The sequence below is a fragment of the Prionailurus viverrinus genome, chromosome C1 (genome assembly GCF_022837055.1).
Source record: "Prionailurus viverrinus isolate Anna chromosome C1, UM_Priviv_1.0, whole genome shotgun sequence".
In the NCBI taxonomy this organism is placed as follows: Eukaryota; Metazoa; Chordata; class Mammalia; order Carnivora; family Felidae; genus Prionailurus; species Prionailurus viverrinus.
In genome coordinates, this window is record NC_062568.1 from 152,763,550 (window position 1) to 152,777,126 (window position 13,577).

A 13,577-nucleotide genomic window follows, 5' to 3' on the forward strand; every position below is an offset into this window, starting at 1 on the left:
TTTTGCATGATATATTTGAATATAATGTATACATTCAATCAGTAAAATTTGTTGAATGTTGACCTTCCTTTATTTTCCCATTTCATATTTATCTTTTATAACCTTTATCACTCAATAATATCCTTGATCATTTCTATCTATCCACCTGTGAGCTTCTTGAAGAAAAAAACTTTTTATACTCATCTCTGTGTTTCTATTACTTTGTACTAAGGCAGATATTGTATTACACACAATGTTTTGTTTTGTTTTTTATCTCTTTTTCTATTTAAGCTCTGTCCCAGGTCAATCTAATGACCTTTATTGCCACTAACTGTTTTGAAGAATGAAAAATCTCTATCTCTAAGTTATATCTTTAAGTATACAGTATGCCTCCTATATTTCCAAAAGCATGCTAGGCTTGGAAGACCTAAAATATTTTTTTTAAATCTTACACTAAAGTGGAATTCACTGTGTTTTTTATTTACTATTTCCTCCCTCCTCAATCTTGTTTCTTTTTCTATATTCCCAAACGTCCATAGATTCATTACCATCTAAATGGTTTTCCATATTAAAAGTTTAGAAGATATTTTTTATTGCTTTCTCTTACCCCAGTACATCTTATGAAATATGAAACCCTATAAATTCTATTTGCAGAAGGTCTCTGTGTCAGAGACTGTCTGGCTTTTCACCAAACCTATTTCCTGTTTCTCTAGGACACAGTCTATATTTCCCAGCCTCCCTTGCACAGTTAATTGGAGCACAGGACTGAATTTTGACCAATGAAATCTGAGTAAAAGTGACTGCCAACTCTTCAGGTGTGTACCATGCACTGTCCTATGATCTTTCTCTTCTTTGGCCACCTTGGAAAACATATGCTAAAAATGGCTGAGCCACAACATGAAAAGAGCATCATGGGTTCCTGAATCACTGCTTGTACTATGATCAAAAACACCTGTTTTGGGGCGCCTGGGTGGCGCAGTCGGCTAAGCGTCTGACTTCAGCCAGGTCACGATCTCGCGGTCCGTGAGTTCGAGCCCCGCATCAGGCTCTGGGCTGATGGCTCAGAGCCTGGAGCCTGTTTCCGATTCTGTGTCTCCCTCTCTCTCTGCCCCTCCCCCGTTCATGCTCTGTCTCTCTCTGTCTCAAAATAAATAAACGTTAAAAAAAGAAAAAAATTAAAAAAAAATAAAACAAACAAACAAAAAAACAAACAAAAAAACACCTGTTTTGGGAAAAAAAAAAAAGACCTGTTTTGTTCCTTATATTATCCAAAGGAAAATTCAATGATGTTAAAATAAAGGCTTTGTAACCCAACCAATTATGCCAGGCTATCAGTTAATAGTGATTTAGTCAATAAAGAGCTTGGTACCCAAAGTAAGAGTGCTGTCATCACAAAATACCAGCATATGTGTTGTTGGCTTTCCTGGATAGTGAGGAAACGAACATTGAGAATGAAAATATGGACATTTCACCTGGTAGGTTTACCCAAACATTCATTCCCAAGAAACACAACTTCCTGCTTGTAAAGTGTTGCAGTAGTCTTTCATTAACTTTAGCCCTACACATAGAACTATATGGAGATGTTCCAGAGATGACTGGAACTCTATTCATATTCTCCGATGCTCTGTTTCCTCTTGATGGAGACTTATTAACCAAAGGAAGTTTGGAGATTCCCAGCTTAACCCATGGAAGAAATCTCGGCAGCATGAAACAAAAAGGGGGCACACCGAGGAAAAATTCAGTAAAAACTTCTGGTACTGTTGCCGTAAGAAACTAATAGCTGCTTCTTCTGAAATGTTGATTTTGAGAAAGAGGTATCAACTATATATCAACTATGTCTTACACATTCAGGTTATTTCCATGTTATTGGCTATTGTGAGTAATGCCTCAAGGGAAATGGTGGTGTGGATATTTCTTGGATATAATGATGGATTGATTGATTGATTGATTGATTGATTATAAATACCTAGAAGTGGAATTTTTGGATTATGTGGTCTTTTTTTTTATTTTTTGAGGATAGTGCCTTGTCAGTGCAGAGCCCAACACAGGGCTCAAACTCACAAACCATGAGATTGTGACCTGAGCTGAAGTCAGACGCTTAACCAACTGAGCCACCCAGACGACCCTCTTGTGACCAGTTTTATCCTAAAGTTTATCTTATCTGTTTTAGTGATGTGTTAGTTGAAGACATAGGGTACACTTATAGGTGGTATACATTCTAATTATGGCCTTATAAATATAGTTGACCTTTGAACAACATGGTTTACAACTGTGTGGGTCCATTTATACACAGATTTTTTTATAGTACAGTACTGCAAATGAATTCTCGCTTATGATTTTCTTAACATTTTCTTTTCTCTGGCTTACTTAATCATAAGAATACAGTATATATTACATACAAAATATGTATTAATGAACTGTTTATGTTAGCAACTCTTTATATTATCAGTAAGGCTTCTGGTCAGTGCTAGGCTATTGGAAGTTAAGTTGTGGGGGAGTCAAAAGTTATACAGGGATTTTTTACTTTGTAGGGGGTCTGTCCTTCTAACTCCCACATTGTTCGAGAGTCAACTATGCATGCAAAAATAAAGATCATAACCTCTACCCATATTGTTTTCATTGTTGTGTCACAAATATATTTGCATAGTTTCATTAATAGGTCTTTCCTTCCTCTCCATTTCCCCTAGTCCTTATATATAAAATATTAATATAATATCATAATAGAACTACAGAGTAATGCACACTGTACAGTAATCCTGGGCTCCAAGTAGGATGTAGTAACTAATGAGACTTGGAATTATTTCCTTTAGAAATTTGTATGTATACTTTTTCTGGTTGTTATAAAGAATACTTATGTTAGAATTGAGCCACTTTTGGTGGGAATAAGAAGTGTTGGTATCAGAAAAAGGATGTAGGTGGACATTTGTCAAGTTCTTATGTTTGCTTTTGTCTCTAAATCATCTGAATGCCCTTTCTTGGGGAAATAACCTTTGGCCAAGTCATGCTTTGAGATATGGACTCATGTCCCAGCACAAAATTTAGAGGAATCAAATAAGTTTCACCCCAGTTTCTGGCATATAGTCAGCCATTTGATGCTCATGCTAGTACTTTTAATTCTGTAAGAGTGATGCACCAGAGACAAGTAAGTCATTCACAGTGGCATTAAGAGTCCAATAGTGGCAGCAGCAAATTTTCAGTGTTAGCAATCCAAAAGATAATTTCTGAGGCATTGCTCAGCCTGGACTCTTGCTACCTAGCCTCCTTTGGTTTTTACTCATTTACTGAGCTGATTCCCAGTTTTTCCTGTTGATTCATAAGTTACCTAATATCCTTACAGCGAGTATCTTTTAGTGCTCTCACTAGCAATGTTCTCAGTTGCATGTAAGAAGAATAAGAATTCTTATTAGTTCATTTCAATAGACCTTAATTTTCAAATGTAAATGATTATTTCTGAAATTGACACAATAGACTTTTTGTCTTAATCACCCAGAACAATGCCAGAGCCATAAGACATGCTAGATTATTATATTAATTTATATTTATGTTAAATGATTAATAATATTCATTTTCAGTGTTGTCATGTTTTAACTTTTGGGGGAAATTGGAAGGGGATGCCTCAGAGGCTGGTAATCAAAAGGCACAAATTAAACGTCAGTCATGGTAGTTTTTGTGTACAGCCCTATTACATTCACCTTACCTTATATCCTGATCATCTGTCTACTTGTTTATTTTCCTCAGTTAGTTTATAAAATTCTTGGGGTCAGAAATGTGTGTCACCGTCTTTCTGTTCCTAGCTGTAAATCTAAAATGCAAATCTACTCTTTAGTTGGGTTCCCATTCCTATAGGATAGTCTAAATCCTTTCACTTAATAGGAAAAAAAAAAATCCTTAATCATTTTGCCAGTTCCTACCTTTCCAACTCTCTCCTGCCTTCAAAACTCCCAACTCCAATTTTCCAGATATCAGACGACTCACAATTCTCAAATTCCTCCGCCTGGTGTGCCCTAATCACCTTTTCTGCCAGCAGAATTTCTGAATGGCCTTCTAGAGTCAAAGGAGCATGCTCTGTAAGAGTTTTCGCATTGCTTCTGTGCATGGCTCCATTATAATACTAACTACATAGCATTACAACAGATTGATTACATTCTGTTCCATCTGTTTGACTGCAGATTCCCTGTATTTTATTAATTTCTGTATCCCTGGTGCTAAAAAAAGTCAAGAAAGAAGGATATTTTTAATTTTATGAGTATACTATTTATTCCTTCAAATAGTTTCAGGAACAAAGGATTACCTCTCAAGATACTTGTTCTTATAAAATTTTCTGACCTGTGTAGGGCAACATATTAATGAATATATTTAACAGACTGATAAAGTTGAGATACAGGCATTCAGTACCACTAAAATTTCAAGAAGAAAACAATCTTCTGCTTTATACTTTGAATTAACTATCTCAACTGTTCTGCTGAGGAATCAACTTTTAGGTTAAAAGCCCCATTTATAGTAATTTCAAACCTCCTACTCTCCCTTCTTTCCCACATTTAGAGGGGATAAAAAACAAACTTGAAAGCTGACTTTTTTTTTTTTTAGAATTTTGCTTCTTCTAAAAATGTGGTTCTTTAGATAAAGAAGAAGAGTGATTATGAGAGTTTAAATAAAGAATGAAGTACTTTATCATAGCTTTGGAAAGATTTCCTAACATACTACCTGCATGCATAATTATCAACTATACTTTTCCTGGCCTCTTCTCTCCCCTCCTGCTGCTCTTCTGCTAGCCAGAATACACATTGCAGCTCAGTCTCCCTTTGAAAGTGTCAGCCACTGTCATGATACAACCCTCATGATTCACAAAGTAAAGTACATTGGAAAAGAGGAAAGCCACTGTTATCATACAGACATTGGTTTCCTTCTATTTGAAGGGTCAGGGACTTGGAACTCCAAAAAACCCCATCAGAACAGGTTTTTTTAAGTGGTTAGCTAATTTCCCTCAGATTACAACATGCCTGTGAGATGAGCTGGACCTCATGAAAATGGCTGACTTGTGTGTCAGAAAATCTGTAGCTATTGGCCTCATTCACCTGATATTGAGATGTAATAAAGTTCTCTGTTACAAAATCATCTTAGTACATGGAAAAAAACACAACACATCATAAAATGTACTTCCTGTGTATACTCATAAGTCTATGGGTGTGTGCATGTGTTTCCGTGTGTACGTAAATACAAAGGTGCCAGTCTGTATGTGTAACTAAGAGCTACTAAAAATGGCTACAGATAGGAAAAGCAGTGGCTCAGACACTCAACCACAAGAGACGTCTCTTGACTTTAATTTGCCTAAAGGAGAAAAATACACATTATTTCCCAGGCCTTGACAACAGAAGGACTTTTCATCTAGTTTGCTTTTGGAGAGTGTGATAAATAAGTGGTTAAAAACAAAACAAACAAACAAAAAAACCTAATGGATAGTGCGAGGTTAAGAGGTTGTAATATGAAAGACTTCATAGGACTGGATTCAGATTTTTGTGAGACTTGAGGTTTATTCAACTTGGGAGAGTCATTTTTTAGAAAAACTATCTGAAATTACAGATACGAAGTTAGCCACCTCAGAGCTTATAAAAACAAGGGGTACTGACCTTAATCCTCATTATCTTCACTCTAGATTTTTCTGCAGCCTGGAAAACTAGAAATCTCTTGAAGAGAATGGAAAGAATTCATGAGGAAATGTCACTATTGGAGCTAAAGAACCTTCATTTATCTTCTCATGAATAGAGGTGGTCACCAACCAGGTAGGAACTGAATGTTAAATTTGTATAATATGCAGTAATACTTCAGAATTGATATGCATGGTTTCTAGAAGTCAAGAAATGTTTGAACTGATATTTAATAACCTCTATATTTCATATCAACACCTCCTCTATCATTTCAGGATAATCTCTGGTAAACATCCAGAAATTGTCAAGCTACAGTAACAGATGCTTGAATCTCAGCAGCTTATCCCAATTTAGTTCATTTCTCACTGAAACTACATGTCCAGTGGGACTGAGGAAGGTGCCACCATTTTATAGCTTCAGCATCTGTTACACATGGCCTCCAAGTCTGTTATAGCAAGAAAGAGAGCATGGTGGAAAGAAGGTAGTCCAACAGCACTTAAATGCGTTGGCTCCAAAATGATATATGCCACATCTGTTTGCAGCCTTTTTTCCAGAACTTTCACATGGACATGCCTAACACAAGGGCTTTGGGAAATTCTGGGGAGTAGATAAAAAGTTTTGAGTACATGCACAGCCATACTTACCTATAATATGGGTAATATTTGGACACTCTCTTTGCCCAATCATCCACAAGAAGACTTCCTTTCTAATCTTTACACAGATATGGAAACTTAAGATCTAAGCTACATATATTTATTAATAAGCATGATGACTGATACATAGTGATCTGAATACAGGTCATTCATAATGACTCCAATTCCTATAAGAAGCAAAAAAGCAAGAATGTGTTCCTAAAATATCCAGCAAGAAAGCCCTAATACCATACCTTAACTCTGTGCTTCCCCCCCCCCCCCCATATCTCTTTTCAGGTCTGACCTGATTGTGACTGTTACTGAATAAAATTATTTGCATATCAAAAATCTTATATTCTGCCCACTCAGCCAGGCTCAATAAAGAATTTGAACTCAGAATTCTTACTAGGATTGGTATATTTTTAACAAAAACAAGAAATTGATCTTGAGAAATTTAATGTAAAGAAAAGTAAAGTTAGGCCCAGGGAGAATTTGACTGCTAGTTACACGTCTACATGGCATTTGCCTTAGAAGCAGCCAAGCACATAGCCGAGCCAATCCGCTGATTCTAATAAATATGTTTCCATGATTACTTTCTTAATGACATTTGTTTGGGCTGATATGCAGATTTATTCATTTCTTATGATTGTTACTTAAACATTTTCTCATTCCATATTTTTTATTTGTAATAATACCAATATCATTTCTTTGTCATGGAATTTTTTAAGTTACTGCCATCTTAAATGAATTAATTTCTTCTGGAATATATTTTGTATGGTGAATTGTATTATATAGCTTATTGCATTAGAGCATTCTTTGAGGGACATTTTCCTTTTTGTTTCCCACTGGCTGAGGTATGGTACCACCCTAAAATATTGTGTATGGGATCCCCCACCTCCCATTTTTACTACTGCTTTCCAAAGAATTGAAAGATCCAGCAGAATTCACCTGATTTTGCCTTTTCCTTCCTCGTATAAATTACAAGTAAAATCCCTGCTCGGAAGTACCGACTTTTTTTTTTTAAACTAGCTTGCACCCTTATTTCATGGTGTCTGCGTCCATCACCAACTAAGAGCCTTGGGGAACCATTTTCACTAATGGACTCTGTACTCCCCAGTGTAGTTAATTTCACCCTTATGGTCAGAAAGAGTTAATGTCCTTTGCTACGAGGTTGTAACATATACACTGGGGAGAAGATGATACCCTGTGTTTTTTCAAGATGGACATCTTTATAAGTCATTAGCAATTTTATCTTCCAGAAGTTTCCTCTATTTTTTTTTTCTCCAGAAACTTTAAACTTATACAATATGCAACTATCACTCTTTGGAAAGGGCATTTCAACAGATTTGATTTTCTTATATATTTTTGCCTTTCGCACAACTTGATGAGTTGCTTCATTAATCTCTTGGTCTCCCTGCCTCTCCTCCATCTGGTATCACTAGCAGATGGAGGCAGAATTGCTCAGATATAAAGGGACAGACTCCAACTACAAATATATCACAAAGATAGCAAACAAAGATACTTTGTGATTACTGGATGGTAAAAATTACATAAACTCCATCTATTATTTAACGTAACTGTTATTAAATATGGGCTTTCAAAATTTACAATTGTAGTATATAAACTGTGCACATAACTGTTTACATAAACTATAACCTAGTGATTGTGATACAAAAATTGTGATTTGGTGATTGTAATTGGTACATTTATTCAACAAGTATTTGTTGAATACCTACCATATACCATGAAATTAACTGGGGCTAAAATGGAGTGCAGCAGAATCTTTAGTCTCAAAAATATGTAAGTAATAGTTTCCAGGATACCAAGTATTTAGGGTACACATAAATACTTAGAGTAGAAGGTTTACATAAATGTGCTATGCTGCTGCTCTTCTAACCTTCCCACATAAAACCTCTATAAAAGCCTTCCGGGGCAAACTTTATCCAACCTCACTTAATATGTATGAGACTTAACCCATAGCAATCAGTCAATCCATTTGTCAAGAAACAAATCTTTGCAGAGCTCCCACTTATACAAAATATATTGTGCTTGGCCTGTGATGAACGCAAAGAATTGTAAGACAATACCTTCTTTGCTCAAGGGATTAAAACAAAACAAAACAAAACAAAAAGTTGGTATGGGGGATGGAGTGCATGGGACGATGTGTGAAATAGTTGATAAGGATTAAGGAGGGCACTTGTGATGAGCACCGGTGATGAATGGAGCTGTTGAATCCCTATATTATACACCTGAAACTAATATAACACTGTATATTAGCTATATTGGAATTAAAATTTAAAAAAGAAATAATTATTAAAAAAAATCTTGGTCAGGTAAAAGGTGACCATGAAATGGTAAATACAATACTAGAGAACATGTGATCCCTCCCAACTGATTCATACCCATATGTATAGTGGGTATCCCTATTTGGAAGCTTGGTAGGCACCTCAAGCTATAACCTGCTGCACCCTTCTCCATCCCACCAAGGCTACTCTTCCTGATTCTTTCTGTTCAAGGCAGACACCAAGGCATCAGTCTGGATCCCACTACTCCACAGTCCCCCTTTCCCTTCATCTAAAAATGAATGAACTCTTTCCATTTAAAATATTTAAAATCTATCTCTTAAGTCAAAGTACTTTTTGCTATCACTAGTTCAAACCCTTGTCATCTTTTCCCTGGATATACTGCAATGTATCTGCTTAAAACCCTCTTCCAACTTTTCTGTCTCCATACCTCTTTCTAAATATAAATCCAGACCTGCTTAGCTAAAAAATAAATTCTTAATGCCTCCCTGCTGCCTTGAGATTAAAATCTAAGCACTTTGCATGGCACAGAGAGTCCCTTAAAACTTCCTTTCTTCTTCTGCCTCCCACCTTGTTTCCATCTGGGCTTTACCACTCTGTGTTCCAATCACACACAGCCATTCGTAAGAGTTTTCTTTTTTTTTTTTTTTTTCTTTGAGAGACAGAGAAAGAGACTGCAAGTGGGGGAGGAACAGAGAGAGGTGGACACAGAATCCGAAGCAGGTTCCAGGCTCTGAGCTGTCAGCATAAAGCGTGACATGGGGCTCGAACCGACAAACCATGAGATCATGACCTGAGCTTAACTGACTGAGACACCCAGGCGCCCCACCCCATACACACAGCCATTCTGAAGATGGTGTCACTTAGCCTAGAGTGTTCTGCCCCACCACCTACATGCTTTGGCTTACCATATTCCTAATTTAGAGACCGCCTACATATAACTTTCTTGGAAAATTTTGTCTCTCACTCTACCCTTCCTATTCCCTTCTGAGTGTGGTGTCCCTCCCATATGTGCTAATGGCCCTATACATAACTGTCCTTATTTCTTATTACACAGTGATATATTTGCCTGTTGACTTTCTTCTCATAGCTGTGAAGCTCATGAGGTTAGAGACCTTTCCTCTCATCATTTCTTTTTTTCAAAAATTTAAAAAGTGTTTTTATTTATTATTGAGAAAAGCTCATGAGCAAGGGAGGGGTAGAGAGAGAGGAGGACAGAGAATCTGAAGTGGGCTCTGCGCTGACAGAAGTGAACCCATTGTGGGGCTCGACCCATGAGCCCTGAGATCATGACCTGCGCCAAAGTCGGGATGCTCAACGGCCTAAGCCACCCAGTCACCCTTCCTCTCATCATTTTCTAATCAGCAGCCCACATAGTGCCTGATATAAAATGAGCACTAGACAAACATTGGTTAAATCGAATCAATAAATACCATAAACACCCAGGAGAGTGAGAAATTACCTAAGTTTTAAATATTTACTGGAAACAGGGGCACCTGGGTGGCTCAGTCAAGTCTCCGACTTTTGATTTTGGCTCAGGTCATAATCTCGCAGTTCTTCGGTTGGAACCCCATGATGGGCTCTGCGCTGACAGTGGGGAACATGCTTGGGATTCTCTCTCTCCCTCTCTCTCTGCCTCTCCCCCCACTTGTGTGCACACACACTCTCTCTTTCTCTCTCTCAAAATAAATAAACTTAAAAGATTTCCTGGAAATAAAACCAGGTAATATGCAAAAGACCCGGCGGAGGTTGTCTCGGTTAATGCTAGTTCACAGGCACAGAAGCTGCTCAATTAATGCTCCTTCCCTTTCTCTTGAATTGTCCCTTGAAAATTGATGGCAACTATACAAATAAAGGTGAGAAAGAGGAGTTTTATAGATTGGGGATTGTATCAGTCTCAGCTTCAAAATGTATTTGGTGAGTAAAGGGAGTTTAGGAGGAGCTGAGGAAGAGAAGGCCAGAAACACAGAGCTGGAGGATTGGACGAGTCCCTGAGTGCTCCAGCCAGAAGCACAGGTGCCCAGGGCTGGTGCCCATGCAGAAGGTAGAGGCTGCAGTATCTGGTGGAAGTGGTGGTTATTGATAACACACAGTTTAGCACAGGGGGGAAAGACTAGCAGGAAGAAGAAGGAGATAATAATAACCGGCCGAAGTCAGAGAGTAGATTTAGGCAATGTAGCAAGGAGAAATAATCCAGAGAATTAGACTGACTTGGTGAAGAGGCCTGAGAGACTGGGTGTGGAAATAAAGTTTGGATTTGGAGTTAGAACATTTTGTTTTCAAGTTCAGTTCTGCCATTATTAGCTATATGAGCTGAATAAATTACTTATTTTCTTTAAGCCGTGGTTACTTCATGTGGAATATGGGGACAATTCTGTGGGTAGGGTTATCATGAGGATTAAGTGAGACAATGTGTGTAAAGTTCCAGGGCTTATTAAGCTTTCTGTAAAGTTGCACTACCATGTTATCATTATAGATGATTGAGTCTTTCATTGCCAACCATCTTTGTCTTTCATGATCTGTTGTCCTTAATGTTATTGGTTATTAGGAATGGAATCCCAATGAACGTTTTTTTGAACAAAAGAAATAGAGACATTTTTCTATGTATCAGCCGAACAATTGAGCCTATAGTTCTTGAAATATTTGTAATGTGTTTCTCTAGTGTATCTTAAGCTTCCAAAAGTGTGTTATATGATTTTCATTAGACTGCACTTTCATTGAGGGCAGAAACAATATCCATCTTCTTACAGGTTTCCAGGGTATCTAATGCAATCTGATACTGTGCACACAGTTGACAATTGACCGATGTTGTTAACAGCAGCAACTGTATCAACTTGTGTCTCATACCATCTATAAGTTTCCCAGACTGTAAATGAGCAGAAAGAGAAAAGCACTTTCTGTGTTTGAAATGAATTGACCAACTATGATAAATAGCTAAAACAGGTAAGCAATACGAAGTAAATTGTATCAATTCATGTGTGAAAAGGCAGCACTTCAATAAACATAAAAATATCTTGTATTGTTCACTTTCAACCTTAGCTAAATGACTAGGCTAGAAATTATCCTAACATTTTTTTTTTCAGATGACATTGTCCTACTTGAAGTTATAAAAGTATCTATGGAACTTTTCATTTTCAGAAAAACACAGTAGTGCATCTTTTGTATAGTTAAAAAAATCACAAATCTTATTGTTACAAGTAATATACAAGACTTAGATAATGATCTGTTTTCCTATAAATTTTTTTCTCTCCATTGTATGCAAAACTGGATCACACAGAGAGGTTTCATTTGTCTTGGACTTTTGGCATCATTGGCCAAATATCCACAGAGGTTTTAGACCATAATGCTGAGTATTTCCAAATGAAAAACATGTATTTAAAATGGTAAACCAACAGCACAGTGGCATATACATTTAGTTTTTTCTCTCAGTTTTAAAGTTGTGAAAAAAAATTCTATAAATAAAGAATTGATTTGTTTGAACATTGTGCAAAAATAGAGAAAAGAAAGGTGGGATTCTGCAGCTATCAATCACAAGAGCAACTAAAAATCAGATTAGTCATTCGTGGACTCTACTGCATCATATATATTATATCTTTTCGTTCCTTAATGAAGTGAAAGATTTATACCAATGATTCTACTTTGTTCATTTCTACTTTGTATGTTTCTGGTACCTTAAGTCATAGTGAACTTATTTAACCCTGGCATGTTATCATTGAATCAGTAGAGGAGTAACTCTTACAGATTTAATGTAACTATTTAGGGAGTGGGACTATCCATATTGGATGCAAGTAAATAAAAAAAAAAAAAAAGAAAATGAAATTACTTTCCAGGAAATCAGCAAAGAGGAGATATAAGAATATTAATAAATGTCTCCTTAGATGAATTGGTTAAAAGAAAAAAAAACCTAAAACATGTTTTTAACTTGATTTTTAGTATTTAGCCACTTTAAAAATCCTTTTAAACTTAAAATAAAAGTGCACATGTAGACCATAACTTGCATGGCACATTCTCTGCACAGCAGGGGATAGGGGCCCATGGCTGCAGGTAGGATTCTCTGTAGGTGTAAGAAATGTGATTTGGATACCAACAAACATATTTAACCTGAAGAGAACTCTTTTCTCCTCTTATCTCTGAACTTGCAAGTCAGAGTTTAATTAAAAGTGAAAATTTATGAAAGTTTTGAAGATTAACCACTATTAACAATGAGCGAATAATGGAATCATAGATAAGATTATGAGTTCAAATCCTGGGTCCAACCTCCAGTACCTTACAAAAATCTCTCTGATGTGTCTTCCCAGAGTTGGAAAATGTGCCAGTATAAAATATATTTTGAATGATAATAAGTGAACTAACATCCTCATCCTCATCGGTAAGATGATCGTAGCATTCTTCATAGATTTACTGCGAAACTCAATCGTTTACTATTAAATGATTTACTCTGGGTCTGCTACACAGTAAGCATTTAATTAATGGGAGCTTGTTATTTTAAGAGTAGGGCAGTGGATCTTCATTATCATCTACCTAGGAAGGCATTCAGATTCCTTCCTTCCTTCCTTCCTTCCTTCCTTCCTTCCTTCCTTCCTTCCTCCCTCCCTTCCTTCCTTCCTTCCTTCCATTTCAAGTTAGTTAACATACAGTGTTGTCATAGCTTCAGGAGTAAAACCCAGTGCTCATGTTGAAAAGTGCCCTCCTTAACGACCATCACCCATTTAGTCCATCCCACCACCCAATACCCCACCAGCAACCCTCAGTTTATTCTCTGTATTTGAGAGTCTCCTTCCCTTCCCCTATGTTCATCTCTTTTATTTCTTAAGTTCCACATATGAGTTAAATAATTATATTTGTCTTTCTATAACTTATTTTGCTTAGTATAATACACTCTAGTTCCATCCATGCTGTTGCAAATGGCAAAATTTCATTCTTTTTCATCACCGAGTAATATTCCATTAAACACACACACACACACACACACACACACACACACACACACACACACACCACCTCTTTTCTATCCATTC

At 36.8% G+C, this 13,577-nt stretch overlaps 1 long non-coding RNA gene across 1 annotated transcript; it reads left to right on the forward strand.

The window, feature by feature from the left end:
- Positions 1 to 711: 711 nt before the first annotated feature.
- Positions 712 to 11,476, forward strand: LOC125171533 (uncharacterized). Its single transcript, XR_007154381.1, has 3 exons — positions 712 to 794; positions 5,633 to 5,759; positions 11,310 to 11,476. It is a non-coding gene; the product is annotated as an uncharacterized LOC125171533 (long non-coding RNA).
- The last annotated feature ends 2,101 nt before the right edge of the window (positions 11,477 to 13,577 follow it).